The following is a 20,263-nucleotide window of genomic DNA, read 5'->3' as shown; positions in this document are numbered from 1 at the left end:
CATGGGATATGCTATATCCATATATTGTGCTCCTCCCTCTCTGGCCTCTTGGGATTCATTAGGAACCTGAGATTTTCCAGGCTGGATCAGATCCCTGCTCTGTGTAGCCCATCACCCATCCCCAGCTAGGCTTGGGTATGTCTGCCTTCCCGCTGCGCTGGATCAGATCCAGCTTGTCCAGCCTGCCCCATATCTGCCCCCACACACACCAGATCAGACCACTGGGCTCAGTGAGCCAGCCTGAGTGGGAGGAGGAACAGGAGAGCGCCAAGCATGAGCGCAGTATGCACCATTGGGCAGGCAGGTTATTGAGCCCCCGGCATGGACTGGGCTAGGGTGTGTGGAGCAGTGGGCTAGGCCGGTGCGGCAGAGGGAACAGAGGGGACTAGCTTTCCCAGTGGCCTGATCTGGTGCAGCGGGATGCTGGGTTGCACAGAGCAATGGGTTCATTCGGCATGGCAGGAGGGCGGTGGAGATGTTGGGCTGATGGCCTACAGGGCTTTCCTAGGGGAACACGGAGACTCCCCTTGTTCCATTTTTCTGTGCCCTGCTCCTGGTTCTGTCCGAGGGCTGAGGAGTGAGTATGTGGTGGATCAGAGTAGGCACTGGGAGCTAGGACTCCTGGGTTCTGTCCTTGCCTCTTGCACTCACCCTGTCACCTGGGTGAAGAGGCTGATCTCCTCCAGTCTAGGAGGATGGAACCATTCCGAATGGCCGAGTGTCCCAGGTTTGTCTCTGTCTCCTACATCTCGTACCAGCCACTCTGCTCGGAGCCGCTCTCCTTGTCGCTCCTCACGCAGTCCTTAACACGGTCAGCTCAGCCAAGTGCAGGCTTGGTAACGGCCCTGCCACTCTGCTGTGGAAGGGCTGGGCCGGGCGCTGTCAGTTCTGCCGTTATCAGTCGCTCTGCTCCCTTGGCTGTGCCGTGGATGATGATGGTGGGTGGCTGGGCTCAGGGCAGTGAGTAGCTCCCCTCTCGCTACCCCAGGTGCTGATCATGGACCACCCCAGCATGCGTATCCTCTCATCGTGCTGCAAGATGTCTGACATCGTGGATGAAGGCATTACGCGTGAGTGGCCCCTCCCTCCCATCTGCTCCCCCCTCCAGGGTTCCCCTCTCCCTTGGACACACCTCACAGTCGGGGAGTTGACTTGTCTACATTCACGTTTGCATCTAGTTTCCCCCCTTTGCAGCCCTGTAGATGCCCTCCTTGCTATTGGTAAAGAGGCTGCTTCCCCGGAGCTGGGCTTCGTGTTCTTTGCCTCGTGAAGCACAGACTGTCCCCCAGACCTCTCCGTGGTGCAGTCCCATGGGGGTTGGATGGGAAGGTGCAGCAGGCGGAGAGAGGCCACCTCAGCTGAGACTGAAAGCAAAGGAGAATCACTGAGGCAGGGGCTGTGGGGGAGGAGGCTCCTGCGTCTGCAGCAGGGAGGCGAGTGGAGGGAGACCAGGGGCAGGGGGCGCTGGCAGAGCAGGGTGAAGCCCAGAACCCGCAGGGGCTGTGCGTGGAGGGAGCGCTGTAGGAGAGGACCGTGATCTGGGGCTTGGGACAGGGCAGCCAGGTTCTCACCTGTCACAGTGGCCGGTTGCAGAGTCCAATCAGCTTCCGAACACCCTGCCTGGCTAGCTGGTGTGGCGAAGCTGCAGGTGCCCAGTGTGGCGCCGGGGGAGAGAGTGGGCTCTGATGGCGGCTGCCTGGGATTGCTGCTCGGCCGGCTATTCCCTGGGCACTGCTCAGAGCCCACTTAGTTCAGCAGCAAGGCCAATGCCAGGTCCCGTCTGTGGCTGAGCACGGACACTTGTGTACCAGCGAGAGACGTGACTGGGCCCTGAGACTGTCCTGGGCACATGGGCACATGCGCTGCTCCAGGTGGGGAGGGAGTCCTGTGCCAGAGGGGTGAAAACCAGCCCACCTCCTGACGGCATCATGCTGGGCCCTGAGTCCCCAGGGGCTGGGCATGGGCTGGGCCCTTCGGGCAGCAGGGAGGGGGCTCGGCCGGTGCTGACAACTCCCCTCCCCACTTTGCAGTCGGTGCAGGCTCTGATCAGTGACTTCCAGGGCACCCCCACCTTCAACTACAAGGTGGCTCACGTCTTCTTCATTAGCCGTGAGTATCAGGGGGCAGCGGATCCCCCAGCTGGAAGCCTGGCCAGCGACACACTGGGGGTGGGGTGAGATCTCTGTCTGCCAGCAGGCCAGTGCCCCAGCAGAGCAGACCGAATGACTCCACCTATCCCTTCCCCTCTTCTGCCCCACGGGCCTGCCTCCAGCCAACACGGCTCACAACATGCACCCAGAAAGGCGGCCTCTGGCTACCATTCCCAGCATGCATTGCTCCATCAGTCCCAACTGGGGTGGGGAAATGGGACACCACCAGAATACCCAGTGTGTCAGGGTCACATTTGCTTCTCCCCATTACTGCGGCAGGGGGATCCCAAGTCCCCGTTCCTCCTTGTGCATCATTTAGAGTTATACAGTCTGGTCACTTCCCCCTGTGGAGGGGCTGAGGGCAGGGTGTGAGACAGGGGCTACATAGGAGAGATTGTGCCCCCCTCCTTGCTGCTGATGCTGCAGAAGGTGAGAACCCTGCGTGACTCTGGTTTGGTGGGGCTGGATTCATCGTTGACTCCTGTGTGGCCCCGCTGGCTTGCCCAGGTTCCCCACAGGTGTGCAGCACGACGCCCCTGCTATGCCCGTCCTGACCCTGTCTGTGGGGGCTGGCGCTGTGCTGGGGCTCCTGAGCCCTGTGCCTGTCACCCCCACCCACTGCTTTTGCCTTGCAGCCTGTCCTGAGCCTCTGTTCAAGGAGCTGAGGAAGTCACGGATCACCAAGGCCATCAAAATGCTCAAAGAGATCAACATGGCCTTCCTGCCCTACGAGAGCCAGGTGAGGGGTGGCTGGGCTTTGGAGGAGCCAGGCCGCGGGGTGGACGGTGACGTACGACACCCCACCCTTCCTGTTCAACGTGGCTTGGGGGGAACCTTTCCCTTCTAGGGCCCTAGATTTGATGCCAGCACAGGGCAGCAGGGACTAGCCTGCTGCTCACACCCTGTGAGACGTGGAATTGCTGGCTTAGATGTATAGGGGAGGAGCACGTGAGAAGTAGAAGGAAGAAGGAGTGATTTTGAACCTACTCAGAGATCCTAGCGGGAGAGGTGTGGGGGGTCTAGACCCCCTTGGAGATCCTGAGGAGTTGGCAGAACAATAGCATTCCCTGTGTGAGGACTATGGGCCCTAGCCCTTCTCTAACACTGGCTGTGGGCAGATCTCAAAGTGCTCTACAAAAGCCAGTGTCCTTATCCCCTCTGTACAGATGGGGAAACCAAGGTACTGCCTGGGGAAGTGTGTGCCCAGCACAATCTCTCTGTTTATAAACAGGGCAGTTTGGTCACAGAACTAAGCTTCACACACAGAGCCTCTTCCACACCTGGACTCTCCTGTCTGTGTGCGCTCCTACACTCATCCCCATGGTATCGGACCCTCACTAATGAATTTAGCCTCCCAGTGGAGGCAGGGTGGCCTCTGTTACAGATGGAAAACTCAGGCATGCAGGGAGTCTATCAGAGCAGGACTAGAACCCAGATCTCCTAAGCCTTAGCCACAGCTCGTGCCATCCCCGTCCCATTCCCAGTAGAGGGGAGCTGCAAATCCATCCTGCCCTGGATTCTCATACGAGATACCCAGTGGTTCCTGTCTCCCTAGGAGAAGCAAAGTGATATAAAATCCAAGGCCTGCCCAGATCTCCCCGTCCTGTTGCTTCTGCTCTTGCTTCCAGCCTTTGCCAAGCTGCACCTGTGACCAATTGGGAATGTTTGTAATATCTTTTATGAAGCTGATGCATGCCTCAGTTTCCCCTATATGTTGCATGGCTTCTCAGGCAGGGGGCTGGTGTGGAAGGACTCTCAAGGAAGGGAATTAAACCCAGATCAGCCTGGGGGCCAGAAAGATCATGCCGACTCCAACGGCTCCTAGCTGGATGCTCCCAGCAGGGAATCGGAGCAGGGGCCCCCAGCTCGAGAAGCACAGAGTTGGGAAGGTTTGAGCTGGAGGATAGAGCTAGGGAACCTGGGAGCTCTCGCCTGAGAACTGACCAAAGTCAGACCGAGGCCTGGTCTACATAAGGCAATTGGGTCAGTGTAACTGCGTCGCTCGGGGATATGAGAAAGGCGGCATCACAAGTGATGCAGCTGCAGTGGTTTACATGTAGACGCAGTGAGGAACTGGTGCCGGTTTGCGGGAACCGGTTCTAAAAGGGCTTCTAAATTTAATAACTGGTAAGTTGAAGTGACCCAGGAGCGTAGCTGGGGGAGAACAGGGGGAATGACCATCCCCCATCATCACATTATCCAAAAGTGGCACCTTAGGCGCCGATCCCGTGAGTGCTCCAGCTCCCCACCCCCAGCCCCAGCTCACCTCTGCCCCACTTCTTCCCCCCGCTTCTCGTGAATCAGCTGTTCACGATGAAAGCCTGAGAGGTCTGAGAAGCAAGCAACGACTTGGTGCTCAGGCCCAGAGAGATGGAGATGGAGCGTAGGTGAGCTGGGGCAGGGGAGTCGCCCGCGCCGCAGCAGGTAACCGGGGGGGGTGGGATGGCGTGCAGGGGAACCACTCCCTGTCACAGCTCACCTCTGCACCGCCTTCGCCTCCCTGTGAGCTTGGCCTGACCCAGTGATCCAGTCGAGCGGCATGGCTGTAGCGCAGCCAGCCACCTCCAGGCAGCGCAGTAAGGGGGCAGGAAGCGGAGGGAGGTTGGATAGAGGGCAGGGGAGTTTGTGGGGAGGTCAGGGGTGGATGTGGATCCGGGCAGTCAGAGGGTGGGGAACGGGTTTGAATGAGGGCAAGGGTCCTGAGGGAGCAGTCAGGGGATAGAGAAGTGGAGTGGGTGGGACAGGGATCCCGGTGGAGGGTGTCAAGGAATGCGGGGGATGGATGGGGCAGGAGTCCCAGTGGGTGAGGGCAGGCCACGACCCCCTTGTGAGATGAGGAGGGAACCGGTTGTTAAGATTTTGGCATCTCATCAGTGTGTAGACAGGCCCTGAGTGAGAGACCCAGAGCCTGAAAACAGGTTTCGCTATAGCTCGGCCGGGCTCTGGGCTGACCAGAACGGCCTCTTGCTTTAACCTTCAGTGAGCTGGGCTGCCGGGGCTGGGGTCCAGGTGCCTAAGAAACCCGACTGTTCTGACGACACTGGGGGAGTGGCCCTGTCACACGACACTGGGGGAGTGGCCCTGTAACACGACACTGGGGGAGTGGCCCTGTCACACATCTGTATCAGGGTCTGTCTCAGCTGTTCTCGCTGGGCAGGGCTCCCGGGGTGAAGCCCAGCGGTTCAGTCTCAGGAGGTGGGGAGGCTGTGTGGCCTGTCCTGCAGGAAGAGAGATACCTGTTGGGGTTTGGCATAGCAAAGGGCTTCCTCCCAGACACTTCCCCAGCTGGGGTCCTGGCACCGACCCTGAGAATCCATGAGCGTCTTTCCCATCCACCAAGGCAGTGTGGACTAGTGGGTAGAGCTCTGTACAGGGCCAGGAGACGAGGATTCTTGGGCAAGTCACCTTGCCTATTTGTGTCCCTTTTGGGATCACTGGCTGCTGTGACACAGACGCGCTGTAAGTCTGTAACAGCCTGGGCCCAGACGCTCCACCACTGCTTTAGGGGACGCAAACCCCACTGATACCAGCAGTAGGCACACAGCTGCCCCAGCAGCAAGGGGACCTGGGAGTCAGGACAGCGGGAGCTGCTGCCACTTGGAGCTCTGATGGTCCAGGGGGCAGGCACCTCCCAGGGAATCCAGGACAGTGAGGGGATGGGGCTCTCTCCTAGGAGCTCCTGAAGCGATTAGGGGCTGAAGACACATCCCTGAGACGGGGAAGTGTGGGGCCCAATCTGCCCTGTGTCTCTGGGGGCGAGGGGGGATATTAACCCTGCTCTCCCCACCATTTCCCTGTCCTTCCCTGAGGGGTAGCAGGAGTCATCCTGTCCCCTTCTCTCCCTAGTTCAGAGACCAACGAGGACTGAGGGGACAAGCAGGAGGAGGAGGAGGAATGGGTGGATGTGGCTACAGAGGAGGCTGCTGTCAACATCACCCAAAAGTAGCTCCAGTGCAGAGAAAGGTACAAACCTTCCCTAACTGGGCTGGAACCGATACTGTCTTCCCTTTCCCAGCACCCGACTCCCTGCAGAGGGTCTTACCCTGATGAACCACCACCCCTAATGGGGACCTTTCGCTTCCATGCTCTGGGACCCCCCAAGATGGGGGTGTTTGTCTCCTCCCCCCACAGGCACCGTCCTAGAGCCTGACTCTGCTTGTGTAGGAGTCGTGGGTGATTTGGACAATGGGCAGGTCCCCACCATCCTCCAGGAGGCCTGAGCCCTGCAGCTGATGTGGATGGGGCAGGGAGGTCCCGGGCTAACAGGCTCTCTCTCCCCTAATCCCTCTCCTGGTAGGTGCAGGAAGAGGCCCAGCAGCTCATGTTCCTTCATGCCATCCACCCCACATGTCTCGCTGCCCAGCAGAAAAGGCAGGACACACTGGAGCCGCACTGGTGCCCTTCTATGAAATGAACTGGTTGAGTCAGCTCCAGTTCTCTCGTCTGTAATCAAGAGGCTAAAATGAATGAGGGATGGTCTTATGATTACAACATGGCCAGGGCCGGCTCCAGCTTTTCTGTTGTCCCAATCTGCAAAAAAAGAAAAAGAAAAAAGAGCAGCAGCACTTCAGGAGTAACTTATTGCTAATATGGGGAAGTCTCTGGGAGAAGAGGCCGTTCTGGTCCGCTGTCTGTCATGGGAGTGCAGGGCTGGTCTCCTATTGCCACCTGCTGTGCCAAGAGGGCAGTGCATGAGATCAGGCAGGGAGAGAGGGCTGGGTCAGCCCCCCGATGTGGGTCTGAGATGCTGCGACCAGTCCCTTCCTCCAGCTCACCAGGGCCTGGGGAACCTTCCTGACCCTGAGAGCACAGTCCCTCTTCCCGCATCCTGCCCCATACTGGCTTGGTGGGGAGGGCCCTGCTCTGTGGCCCTTCCTGTAACCCTGCTCAGGTACTGGCACTGCTCAGGCACTCAGCCATTATGGGAGGATGACTCCCCGAGCCCTACCCTGGAAAGGGGACCCCAGGCTGCTCCCCCAGGGACTGTCAATCATTCAGTGAGGAGCCATCCCAGTCCCTCCCCGCAACGGGCCCTGGCATGGCCACCAGGTCCGAGGTTCCTGCTGCTGGGCCCCTGCTGACCTGTCCTCCACCCCCCCCAAGACATCACTGAGGACAAACTGGACAAGAAGTTGTGGCCCTTTGTGTTGGACCAGTTCCCAGGCTGCTGTCAGGTAAGGCTGAGCCTGGCTGGGCTGTGGGGAGCAGAGCCCTGACATCCCCCCACCCCCAGGGTGTAGGAGCCTCTGTGCCTGGGAGTGCGTGGCCAGGACCCTGCCCTCTATGGGGGAGGGGATGCCCAAGAGCCTGCAACCCTGGACCCCTCTCACCGTGTCTCCCGCCCCCCAGCAGTCCCTCAACACACCAGGGCCCAGGATGGAGGAAAGGGACTGGCCGCGCTTTAGACAGCACCCCCAGCCCAGGGCAGGTGCCACGCTCCCCTACTCCCTCTTGCCTGCTTTGGGTCTCCTGTCCCCCTGCCTTGGGCAGGGCCTGCCCACCAGCCTCCTCCAGGCGTGGTGGGAAGTTTATCGGTTCGGGGCACCCTGACCGGCTCCTTGCCCCTGTCCGGTGCCGCCCAGCCTGGGACAAGTCTCGCCCCTACAGCCCCTCTCCACTGCGTGTCTCCAGCTTCTCGGAGACCTGGTGGCCACCGTACGGAGCTGCGGGATGTGCTGCCGCCTGCAGTGCACCCCTGTTCCAGGGGCTCGATTGGCTGAGCTGCCCGCGGAGCAGGACCCAGGTGCTTCAGATCCGGGTGGAGGTAAGCAGGAGGGAGGCACTGGCATGGGGCAGGCTGGTCCTGTCCTGTGCGGCACTCAGCCACGCCCGAGGCCCTACGGGGAGGTGAGGATGGCTGTGAGGATGCTTGGGCTTTGTGCCAGCCCTGCCATGGACTCCCCACTGGCATATCCAAGGTAGCTTGGGGGATGTCTCTTGGCTTGGGGGCTGGGCCGCAGAAAGGGCTGGTGGTGAAGTTTCAGGCCACCAGGGCCCATTGGATTGTACCATATGAGCCAGGCCAGGACCCCTCCGCCAGAGGAGTCGGTGACGGGTCTCTCTCTCCTTTGCTCCAGGGCCCCGACAAAGCCCGCTCTCAGCTGCTGATTGTGGACCGGAGCTTCGACCTGGTGTCCCCACTGCTGCACGAGCTCACCTACCAGGCCATGGCCTACGACCTGCTCAGCATTGAGAGCGACACCTACAAGTAGGACCTGGCAGCCAGCAGGAGGCGCCCCGCACTCCTCCTCAGGCGGGCTGGGGTGGATGTGACCCAGGCACCTGCGCTGCTCTCCAGCCCCCACACTTGGGGTAGGGGTGCCTCAGCCTGACCCCGTCTCCCCTCCCACGCAGGTACGAGACGACAGGGACCAGCGACTTGTGGGAGAAAGAGGCGCTGCTGGACGATGACAACGAACTCTAGGTGCAGCTACGGCACATGCACATCGCTGACATCTCCAAGTGAACACGCTCAGCTCCGCCCCTGACACGCCCCTGTATGCCCTGCCCATACCCTAGATATGCTCCCACGGGTGGCTGGGCTGCTGTGGCTGGCCCCAGGCAAGGCCTCTGCCCTCTAGGGGGCACTGTGCGCTGGAAGGGGCCAGGATCTCACCACCATCTCCCTCCAGCCAACATCGAGGACCTGTCCCAGATGCTGAAGAAGATGCCCCAGTACCAGAACGAGCTGAACAAGGTAACGGGTCTAGAGCTGTTAGTGGGTAGGGAGCAGGGAATTCAGTGGGGTTGATGGACGGGCAGGGTGCTCTGTGGGGCTGGTGAGGGACACTAGGGACACTCTGGGGCACTCCGCTTTACTGCCTGATGAGAGCTGCTGACCTGTCCCGTCGGGCAGAGCCATTTTCCCCCCAAGTGCTGTGTGGCACCATGGGCAGCAGCCTGCCCGTCAGTGCCCAGAGCTGCCCCATTAGCCCCAGCAATGGCAGCCCTTGGGTAACGCCCGCATCTTAGAATCATAGAATATCAGGGTTGGAAGGGACCTCAAGAGGTAATCTAGTCCAACCCCCTGCTCAAAGCAGGACCAACTCTAACTAAATCATCTCCGCCATGGTTTTGTCAAGCATGACCTTAAAAAACCTCTAAGGAAGGAGATTCCACCACCTCTCTAGGTAACCCATTCCAGTACTTCACCACCCTCCTACTGAAAAAATTTTTCCTAATATCCAACCTAAACCTCCCCCACTGCAACTTGAGACCGTTACTCCTTGTTCTGTCATCTGCCACCGCTGAGAACAGTCTAGATCCATCCTCTTTGGAACCTCCTTTCAGTTAGTTGAAAGCAGCTATCAAATCCTCCCTCATTCTTCTCTTCTGCAGACTAAACAATCTCAGTTCCCTCAGCCTCTCCTCATAGGTCCTGTGCTCCAGCCCCCTAATCATTTTTGTTGACCTCCGCTGGACTCGTTCTAATTTTTCCACATCCTTCTTGTAGTGTGGGGTCCAAAACTGGACACAGTACTCCAGATGAGGCCTCACCAATGTCGAATAGAGGGGAATGATCATGTCCCTCGATCTGCTGGCTGTACCCCGACTTATAGAGCCTAAAATGCCGTTAGCCTTCTTGGCAACAGGGGCACACTACTGACTCATATCGAGCTTCTCATCCACTGTAACCCCTAGGTCCTTTTCTGCAGAACTGCTTCCTAGCCATTCGGTCTCTAGTCTGTAACAGTGAATGAGATTCTTCTGTCCTAAGTGCAGGACTCTGCACTTGTCCTTATTGAACCTCATCAGGTTTCTTTTGGCCCAGTCCTCTAATTTGTCTAGGTCTCTCTGTAGCCTATCCCTACCCTCCAGCGTATCTACTACTCCTCCCAGTTTAGTGTCATTTGCAAACTTGCTGAGAATGCAGTCCACGCTGTCCTCCAGATCATTAATGAAGATATTGAACAAAACCGGCCCCAGGACCAACCCTTGGGGCACTCTGCTTGAAACCGGCTGCCAAGTAGACATGGAGCTGTTGATCACTACCCGTTGAGCCCGACGATTTAGCCAGCTTTCTATCCACCTTATAGTCCATTCATCGAGCCCATACTTCTTTAACTTGCTGGCAAGAACACTGTGGGAGACCGTATCAGAAGCTTTGCTAAAGTCAAGGAATAACACATCCACTGCTTTCCCCTCATCTGCAGACCCTGTTATCTCCTCACAGAAGGCAATTAGGTTAGTAAGGCATGACTTGCCCTTGGTGAATCCATGCTGACTGTTTTAGATCACTTTCCTCTCCTCTAAGTGCTTCAGAATTGATTCCTTGAGGACCTGCTCCATGATTTTTCCAGAGACTGAGGTGAGTCTGACCTGTAGTTCCCTGGATCCTCCTTTTTCCCTTTTTTAAAGATGGGCACTACATGAGCCTTTTTCCAGTCATCTGGGACCTCCCCCGATCGCCATGAGTTTTCAAAGATAATGGCCAATGGCTCTGCAATCACATTCGCCAACTCCTTTAGCACCCTTGGATGCAGTGCATCCAGCCCCATGGACTTGTGCTCATCCAGTTTTTCTAAATAGTCCGAACCACTTCTTTCTGCACAGAGGGCTGGTCACCTTCTCCCCATACTGTGCTGCCCAGTGCAGCAGTCTGGGAGCTGACCTTGTTTGTGTAGACAGAGCCTTGCTCCTACAGCTCTCGGGAGAGGGCCTTGGTGGGCTTCCAAACCAGCCCATTGGAGCCACTCCTAGTGCCACTGAGCCATGTGCCAATGGAAAGCTCCTGGCCACTGGCACAGGTACCCTGACAGCTGCTGGTCTCCAAGCCCCAGCCTCGTGGTGACTAACAGAGAAACCGTGGGCTGCTTTGGAAGCTGCTTCCTCCTTCTGATCCTCTCCTCCAGCTCCCCTGCTCCATCCCAGAGGGCGGGTGCTGGAGGGCCATGCAGATGTGGGTTGGGGCCTGGGCTGAGCCAGGTTTGGCGCAGGGATGGCCTGGCTGGGTGCACCCTGTTTGTGATCATCTGGGCCTGGCCTAGGCCACATTAGGCTAGCGCCCCTTCAAGCCCCATGCCCCTGACTGGTTCACGGGAGGGATAGGGAGGGCAGGCGGCTGCTTCCCAGCCCAGCTGGAGGCTGCCCTGGCTGGGAGACAGGCAGAGGGAGAAAATGCAGTTCCTCTCAGCAGCACTAGGGGCACCAGCCAGGTCAGGCACTCTCAGCCTGTGCGCTCCCTGCAGCTCAGACTCTGCATTGCACCTCTCCTATGCCCATACCCATCACACCCTGCCATGGCTTTCCCAGCACCTGCCAGCCTCAGAGTGCCCCAGGCTTCGCAAAATATGATCCCAGTCTGTCAGGGGGTTTGGAAAATGCCCAGCAGCATCCGTGTGACATGAAACCTCAGTAACAGGCACCCAGAGCGGGAGTGACTCACATGGATTTGGGGGCAGAGCTGGGCATGGAACCAGGAATCCTGCCTCCCAGCCACTGATCTAACCACTGGACCCTACTCCCCTCCCAGAGCTCAGTGCAGAACCCAGATGTCCTACCTCCCAGCCCTCTCTGCTCTCTCCATATTTCTGTCCCCTCATACCCCTACTAATAATTGTACATGCAGCTTGCTGGGGAATGTGCCCTGGAAGAGGTCAGTCCCTTTGAGCCCAGCAGGCCCTGTTTCCCCTGGGCCAGCTCCTCTCTCTCTGCTGGGCAAATGAGCACTGCATGCGTGCTGTGGATGGGGTGAGAGACCGTGGCACCTGTGATCTGCTGCTGGCCTCAGCCCTGGGGACTGGTGGGAATGCAGTGCTGTGAGGTTGCACTCTATATGATTTTATAAAAATATATAATGTAACTGGAATATGCTTCATGAAAAAGGTCTCTTGTAAGGTATCATTACAAAGCATATAATCTACTGAGCATGGTCATCCTATTTGTATAAATGTATCCCTCTTGTATCTGAAACTAGAAATATGAAATATCACTCTGAGGGCCTATTGTAATTATGCAATACAAATAATCACATGCTGATCTACAGAAATACTTTTGTACCGTGGCCATCCCCACTGGTTCAAGAGAGTAGTCACTGAAAATGGAAGTATGTGAACTTGACATCTGCGTTTAACTCAGTCCCCTCGTTCTTTCTGCTCAGTACACACTCGGTGGTAGGTGTGTCCACATAATAAGGTTATGAAGATGGGTCTATGGGAGGGTTTGACTTCCTGTACCATGGTCTGCTATTGCAGGAAGGAGGTTTGCTGGGAAGAGATGAGGTCTGTCTGTCAAGAAGGAGAAGAACATCGTCATGCACTGGCTCACCAATCTTATGAGAAGAGCTTAAAACTAAGTTCAGAGGGGGCAGGTGAAAAAAGGCACCAGGTGAAAAAAGGTAATCTTAATAGAGGACTAGAACTTTGGGGAGAAGTAGATGTGGAAAATTGCAGTAGAATTATTGGAGAAAGAAGAGGGAAATCCATGGAGGCATCTGCTTAACATCTTAGATGTCTATACACAAATGCAAGGAGTAATAATAATGGGGAATAAACAGTAAGAACTGGGAATTTTAGTACATAAGTCATAACTGAGCTTAACTGGCATCACAGATACTTGATGGGCTAAATCTCATGACAGGAATATTGGTATAGAGGGCTATAGCTTGGTTAGGAAGGACAGGCAGGAAAAAGAGAGAGGAAGTATTGCCTTGTACACTTGTTCTGAGGTCCAGAAGGAGGTGAGAAGCAGACCAGTTGAAAGTCTCTGAGTAAAGATGGAAGAGGGAAAAAACAGGGGTGATGTCCTGGTAGGGGTCTATTACAGACCACCAAATCAGGAAGAGGAGGGAGATGAAGCATTTCTAGAACAAATATCAGGATCTGTGTTTTGGATATTTCTGTTAATAATGGGGGACTTTACCTACCCAGACATCTGTTGAAAAAGGAATATGGCAAAACACAAAAAATTATCCAGTAAATTCCAGAAATGTCCTGAGGGCAATGCTTTGTTTCAGAAAATGGAGGAAGTAAGCAGGGGGGCAGCCATTTTAGACTTGATTCTGACCAACAGGGAGGAGCTGGTTGTGAAGGTGAAGGTGATTTGGGTGAAAGTGATCATGAATGATAGATTTCATGATTCTAAGGAAAGGAAAGAGTGAGAATGATAGAAGAAGGACTACAAAAAACAGACTTTAACATACTCAGAGAATTGGTAGGTAGCCACCCATGTGGAAAATATTGAAGGCATAAAGGAGTTCAGGAAAGCTGGCAGTTTCTCAAGGAGACAATATTAAAGCACAACCACCAATGCAAAGGAAAGATAGGAAGAATAGTAAGAGGCCAATATGGCTCCATCAGAAGTTTTTTAATGACCTGAAAATCATAGCACGGGACAAATGTAATTGGAATTCTTTTTCCATATGGTTTACTGCAAAGAGTGTCATCATTTTGAATGCTTTAAAGGCAGCATCACTTCCAAAATCAAGAGTTGGCTCTACATATGGCCATATATATAGGACACCAGACTATATTAAACACAATAAAAATTCATTTAGTTGATTTGTTTGGCAGGACATGGAAATTAAGTATAAATTTCAGTTCATTGTAAAACAACATAAAATCAATATTTGTAATACAGTTCAATAAGGTTTCATCAGGCTTTCTGATCAACCAAATTAAAAAGCAAAGGAAACCAACCAACCACACTCAAGGGTCACTGTGCATTCTCCAAGGCAGTTTCTTCTCTTTCTTTCTTTGGTGCTTTTATTTTATATAAATTCAACCAGGAGCAGATTTTCAGATAAAACCAATACTGGAAAGTGTGGCAAACAGAGAGAGGGACTAAACCAAAATTCAAAATGATGTCGAGAGAATGAGAAATTCTACACTGGAGCAAATGTAGCGAGCTATTGGACTGCTTACATGTACGGGCCCAGATATTGAAATGTATTTAGGTTCCTAACAGCTACTGATTTGAGTGCGAGTTAGGAGCCTAAATACCTTTGAGGATCTTGTCCATGTAATTACAGCACATACCTGGTCGGCAGCAGATTATGTGGTATGCTACAGTCACATCGATGTCATAATAGTGCTTGCACGATCTGCCCTGGCTGTCCTGGACATGACAGACTGAGAGACCAGTTGCCTCTCAGTACGGGAGCTCTTTGGAGAAAGGACTGTCTGGAGGAAGTGTTGAGGAAAGATTCAAACATGAATACATTTGTGACTGAGCAGGAGGTAACCGACAGAGGTAAGGGTCAGCACTGTATTTTCTAGATCCAGTCTGTATTCACACACACATTCAGAAAGCCTAGGCATACAGAAAGATTAGTTGTAATGTTCTCCATTTCTGTGACCAGAACCTCAGCTGCTGTAAATCAGTGTCGCTCTGTTGACTTCCTTCTAGCTGTGTTGATTTACACCAGTTGAGGAGTTGGCCTACAGCCTCTGGCCCTGGAAACTTTCCTGAGAATCTGATTTTCTATTGAATGTTATGGGGGAGGTCTCCCTTCTTTTCTCCCAGGTGTTTTAATTTTATTGTGGGTCCTCATTTTGTGTCTTCTTCATCCATGCTGCCAAGATCTAGTTGTGGAATCCATCGGAAATGGGGGAAATTAGAACAAAAAATGTGGAAGGGCTTCTCCTCTGTCTGTCTAAATGAAGCTCTGCTAATATCTTAAATGCCGGATAAGAAAGCATGGGGTCACATTTCTTAGCAACACTAGTGCTCCTAATCCCACACTATCACTACTGTAGCTAAATGGGCAGTGTAGGTTACAGTTAGGATTCAATTTGCATCTGGACGTTATAACTGAAGGATGCAATTTGCTTAAAGGATGGGCAATCACCACCTCAATCAGGACGTAAGTGCCTTAATATGGATTTAGGCGCTTCAGTTTAGGCACCCAGTTTTGAAAATTTGGGCCATAAATTATTATTCTGTATGCTATCAAACCTCGTCAATTGATAGTAAAGAGAGAAAGGAAGATTATTTTACATGGGGATCTACTTGAAAGGGGCAAATTTTCTTCATTATGATTTCCCCCCAAACACGTTGGGCAGTTCAGCAAACAAACCTGATCATCAGGAGGAAGGAAGAGGATTTACATGAGTCCCAGGTCTACTTCTCACAGTGTTTGGGTGCCTGCAGAATGTTTACTGTATACTGAATTAAAGAGGCCAGCACCAATTTCTACTATCAGTGGTAACCAGCCAAATCCTTTTCTTTAATTTCAGGTGTTTATAATGAGGTTGTTTCCCTCTTGGCACATATGGATGACCAAAATAAGGACAAAATTGCCCTCAGGATTGCCTGTATAGCTGAGACCAAGCTGGCTAGCATTGTAACAGTTCTGCTAGAGAAACTGCAACTGGATGAGGTAGGGCAGTTTCATGAAATTCCATCCGCTTTCCATGTGTCCACACCAAATTCTGTCTGACTTCATGGGGGAGTGCATGGGGGTAATTCAGTATAGAACGTGGCCTGGCTCACAATCAGCATAATCAATATTCACCCTTCTGTCCTCAGGCATGAACTCATCATGCAAAATGCTGTTATTACAGATCAGGATGATATAATGCTCTATAAAGAGAGTATTGTCCTTTTACACACAGTGGAGTAGATGGGCTGTATACAGTAAAAGTACACTATAGGACTAGCAATAATCTCTTTTAATAATACTTTGCCCTTCTTTAGCGTCTTCATCCAAAAATCTCAAAGCGCTTACCTAATACTAGTGAATTAAGAATCTCAGCACCCTTGTGAGAATGGTCCCCATTTACAGATGATTTGTGTCACAGGGAATTAAGTTACTTGCTCAACACCACTTAGCAAGTTAGTAAAAGAATGTGACTAAAACCCAAGTGAACTGACTCCCTGCTCTTATTCCTAGCCAACACTCCTTTCTTATGATGACATATTATTGAGATTATAGCACTGAAGAGACCTTATCTCTATATTTTCTACTGGGGGAATTCTGCAATAAAAAAATAAAAATGATGCACACAGTATTTTAACATTTCAGCAAATATACAATATAATTGCACCAATTCAAATTATTTTTGATTATTTATTTCAAAATCTCTGTCAACAAGTATGTCTGTGTAAATACAGACAATAAAAAGGATTCAGGAAATGTTTTTTGACAAATAGATTCCTTATTATGCATTTTAATACAGAACTCTGAGTAACAATTCATTTCAACTCACTGCAGAACCGTATTTCTGGCACCCCTCAGCCACAGTGCAAAGGCTTGGTGGAGTCAGGGGTGATGGAGATGCTGAGGGAGGGGGAAGTAAATTGCTGGGAAGGAACCTGGGTATGAACTTGGAGGGTTGCTGGGTATGGATGGGAAATGTATGGAACAGGGTTTTTTTTGGGAGGGGCGGGGAGGAACTGTTAGGGAGCGTCCCCCGCATTCAGACCCTGGCTGACCCCTAACCTCTCCCATTCAGGAAGGCACATCTGCCCCTGTCTCCATGTGTTCCTGCACCCTCATGGGTCCTTGCACCCCCTGGCCACATATGTCCCCTCCATCCCACTCAGACACCCACTCCCCTCATCCTCATGTGTCCCTGTGCCCCCTCCCCCATCCACATGTGTCTCTGTGCCTCCACCCAACCACTCCCTGTCCCAGTGTAGCTCTGCAGCTCCTCCCCCATCGCTATGTGGCTCTGAACCTCCCTCCCCCCGTAACCCTGTCAGTCTGTCTTCGGGAAGACAGCTCTGTCAGTCTGTCTTCGGAAGTAGAGGTCTGCTCGGGCCCAATTTTGCAGCCCAACCTGAACAGGCCTCAAGCCCACTCACCTCACCCTGAGAGGGTTGAATCATTTTCCATCCTGGTCCCAACCCTTCCCCCCAAACTCCCATTCAGCCCCTGCCTCAGTCTGCCGTCCCCCACTAGCCCTTATGAGCAGAACTGAACTACTTGTCTTGGCCTCCTAGTACTTTAATTATTTGAATTATTCGATTAATGATGAATCTCTTCTGGTTTCAAAGAATAAAATTGTTGCATAATCCAGAGCTACTTGAAGTACGTAGAGCTTATTCATAAATTATCAGTGACAATTTTCAATTAAAAAAAATCCTCCTTACATTTAAAAATTAATGGAAGGAGCTTCTCCCCAGTGGAGCTGTGTGTTCTGATTGCAGTTTGCAGAAGCATCCCTTTTCAAGCAGCACACTGGAATGTTTAGCCAATCAAGAGATCTGATTGGCTTTGAACATTCCAAAGGGCTTTATGACCTTGGCATGCAGCTCACATAGGTTTACAGACTCACAGGAGACAGAGCTGGAAAAGACCTATTGGCTCATCCAGTCCATTTCCCTGCTAATGCAGGAGCATTCCCAGCAGCCATTTTCCACTGTTTTGGCCCAACTAATTTTAAAAGCCCCTAATGACTGAGCTTCCACTGTTTTCCTAGAAAGACCGTGTCATAAGCTTATAGACCTGTCTCCCAGGTGGGGCATTTTTCTTGTTATTAAAGTCTAAATTGTATGCCTTTTTTTAGTTTAATCCCATTACTCCTACTTTTACCTAAATGTATTATACTAAAAAATTCCTCTCCTTCCTTGGTGTTCACACCCTTCAGATAGGTGTATGGTATTATCATGTCTCCCTCACAGTCAGCCCTTGGCCGCATCGGCCATAGACAGCTCTGTCAGTCTGTCTTCAGAAGTAGAGGTCTGCTGGGGCCCAATTCTGAAGCCCAGCCTGAATGGGCCCCAAGCCCACTCACCTCACCCTGAGAGGGTTGAATCATTTTCCATCCTGGTCCCAACCCTTCCCCCCAAACCGAATACTGCCACCTCATCCTGCTCATGGGGCCGGCGCAGCGGCAATAATGTGCAGCAATGGCTTGATCCTCTCACACTGCCCCCTGCTGTGTTGATCCCATGGGCTAAAGGAGGAGAACTGACCTGACCTGTTTTCTCATCCAACCGGACCCTGATGCCTGTAGTCAGATCCCATAGGATTTGGGTCAGGTTGCAGGGCTCTATTCAGAAGTCAAATCTGCCACCCCCATGCATTCTTTTTTGTTCTCCCATGAATTACTTCCAATTTGTTGATCTCTCTGGGAATGTGGTGCTAGAAAATGTAATAATCCAGATGCAGTCATGCCTCAGCTGAACAGAGAGGAACTGTCCTTTTCCTGCTTTCTGCCATGATCCCTGTGTATAAAAGACCTAACCCACATGGTTCTTTGTGGTAGCCATCACCCCTTGCATATACATGTTGACTTTGTGTTCCACGGTCACCCCCAGGACACTTGTTGCTTCCCACTTTTCACCCTTCCATTTTGTCAGTTAATTCTACCTCCTTTCCAGATGTGCTAATTTGCAGTTTTCTGAAAGGAATCTTGTTCTCTGCTCAGGTTTTTAATTTCTCTGCGTCCCTCTTTATTTCTAATCTGTCCCAGCTGATACTATCATTTGTGAATTTCTGCACTGATGAGCCTCCTAAAAGACACCTTCAAGTGTGCAACTGTCAATGTAGGTCTAACTGCTGAGCTCATTTCCCCTAGGAGCTGTTGAGGACATACTGCGGGAGTTGGGTATTTTGTAATTCAACATTTTCAAATTCTGTCTGGAGTGGACAGAGCAAGGGCAAAGTGGTAAATGACACTCGATAAGGGGACAGTGAAGGAGGCTTCTTCTGGCTCTTTTCTCTCCTGGAAGATTAAAGTATGTCGATTGCTCGGCTGCTTCTGAAGTGCTGCTAAATGTGGTGATTGTGGAGGGTATGGCTTGTTTTATACCAATTAAGCCAATGGATTAGTTGTGTGAGCATGCTGGCTGAGAAGTCAGTGTGGCCTAGTGGATAAGACTCTAGATAATGACTCAGGAGACATGGATTCTCTTCTTGGCCATGGACCTACTCTGTTATGATAAGACTTGGGCTAGTCATTTCATGTTTGGATTGGAAGCTCTTTAGGGCAGGGTCTTATTTGTCAAATTACTATGTGGTCATCAAGAAAAACCTTTTCCTGATTATTTGTTCTCTTTTTTGGTTTGTCCCCAGCAAAACAGAGTAGACATTTACTGTATCCTGGAGAAGGTATTACAGCAGGACACCGAGGACCTGGAGAGAGGGCTACTGAACAAAACAATAATCCTAGCCTTAAACCACATCAGAGAGACTCAGGTAAGTTAGTTCTCCTGAGATATTAATCAAAGGATCCAAAGTTTTAACTAATTAAAACTCTCTTTTCTGGGGGGGGGGTAAAGTATATCTTGAAATGAAAATGTGTTCTTCTGTTAGAGGCCCACAATGTCCTAGACAGCACTTGTGCACATGCATAAGATGGGAAAACTCACATGCGAAAGTTACACTTGTACTTAAGTGCTTTGCAGGACCAGGACCCGAGACACATGATATCAGACACAGAAACAGGCCTATGGTTTCTTAATGAGCAAGTCTTTCCCGAAGTTTACTAGGGATTTCATTATTGATACTGATGTTACGTGGGAGGCGCTCTGATACTATCGCAATAAGTGGCAGTATAAAGCCCTAAGACAGACTGACAATCTGAACTATCTCCAAAAGAAGCAGCATTTGATTTAGAATCTACTTTGCCAGCAGGAAAACCCATGGAAAAATCCCTCTCTTGTTCCAAAGGAGGTCAGTTCCCTTTTTGAAGACAGTTTATTCCAGGAAAGCTCTCTGAATATCTTTGAAGTGGCCCAGTCTGTGTCTCACTACTTTGTCAGGGAAGGGCAGAGCAAAATATCATGTGACTATGGTGACCAGTCATCCACCACAAGGAGCTAATAATGAATAGTCTAACTAAGCAGCTTGCAAGCAACTCAAAGGCTGAAAATTGTTTAGCCAACTGACTCAATAAATATTTATGACTAATGCCTCTATCCACAGAAAGTTGGGTGGGTTCATTTGGAACTTATGCACAGAAATAAGGACTTGACTCATATAAACAAGTCAGGCTAATGCAACCGACTTCAGTGTTTTGAGTTTTTTTTGTCTTTTAGGAAGCAACAAATGAAGTCAAAGTGGCAGCTAGCAACACGTTAGTGACTCTGGCATGCTGCTATTTCGATCCTGTCATGTCTGAGCTGCTCTGTCATCTGAAACCACCAAATCTGCCTGAAGAATTTGTTTTAATTACGTTGGGGAACTTGTCATCAGCCTATGGTACAGGTAAACTTCCATCTTTTGT

General features: G+C 51.8%; 1 pseudogene; it reads left to right on the top strand.

Moving 5' to 3' along the window:
* The first annotated feature begins 935 nt into the window (after positions 1-935).
* LOC127035560 (syntaxin-binding protein 2-like) overlaps positions 936-20,263 on the top strand; it is a 37,558-nt pseudogene continuing 18,230 nt past the window's right edge.

Source organism: Gopherus flavomarginatus, chromosome 16 (genome assembly GCF_025201925.1).
Source record: "Gopherus flavomarginatus isolate rGopFla2 chromosome 16, rGopFla2.mat.asm, whole genome shotgun sequence".
Taxonomy (NCBI): domain Eukaryota; kingdom Metazoa; phylum Chordata; order Testudines; family Testudinidae; genus Gopherus; species Gopherus flavomarginatus.
The sequence above is the reverse complement of the archived record's forward strand: the minus strand, read 5'-3'. Positions and strand labels throughout refer to the sequence as shown.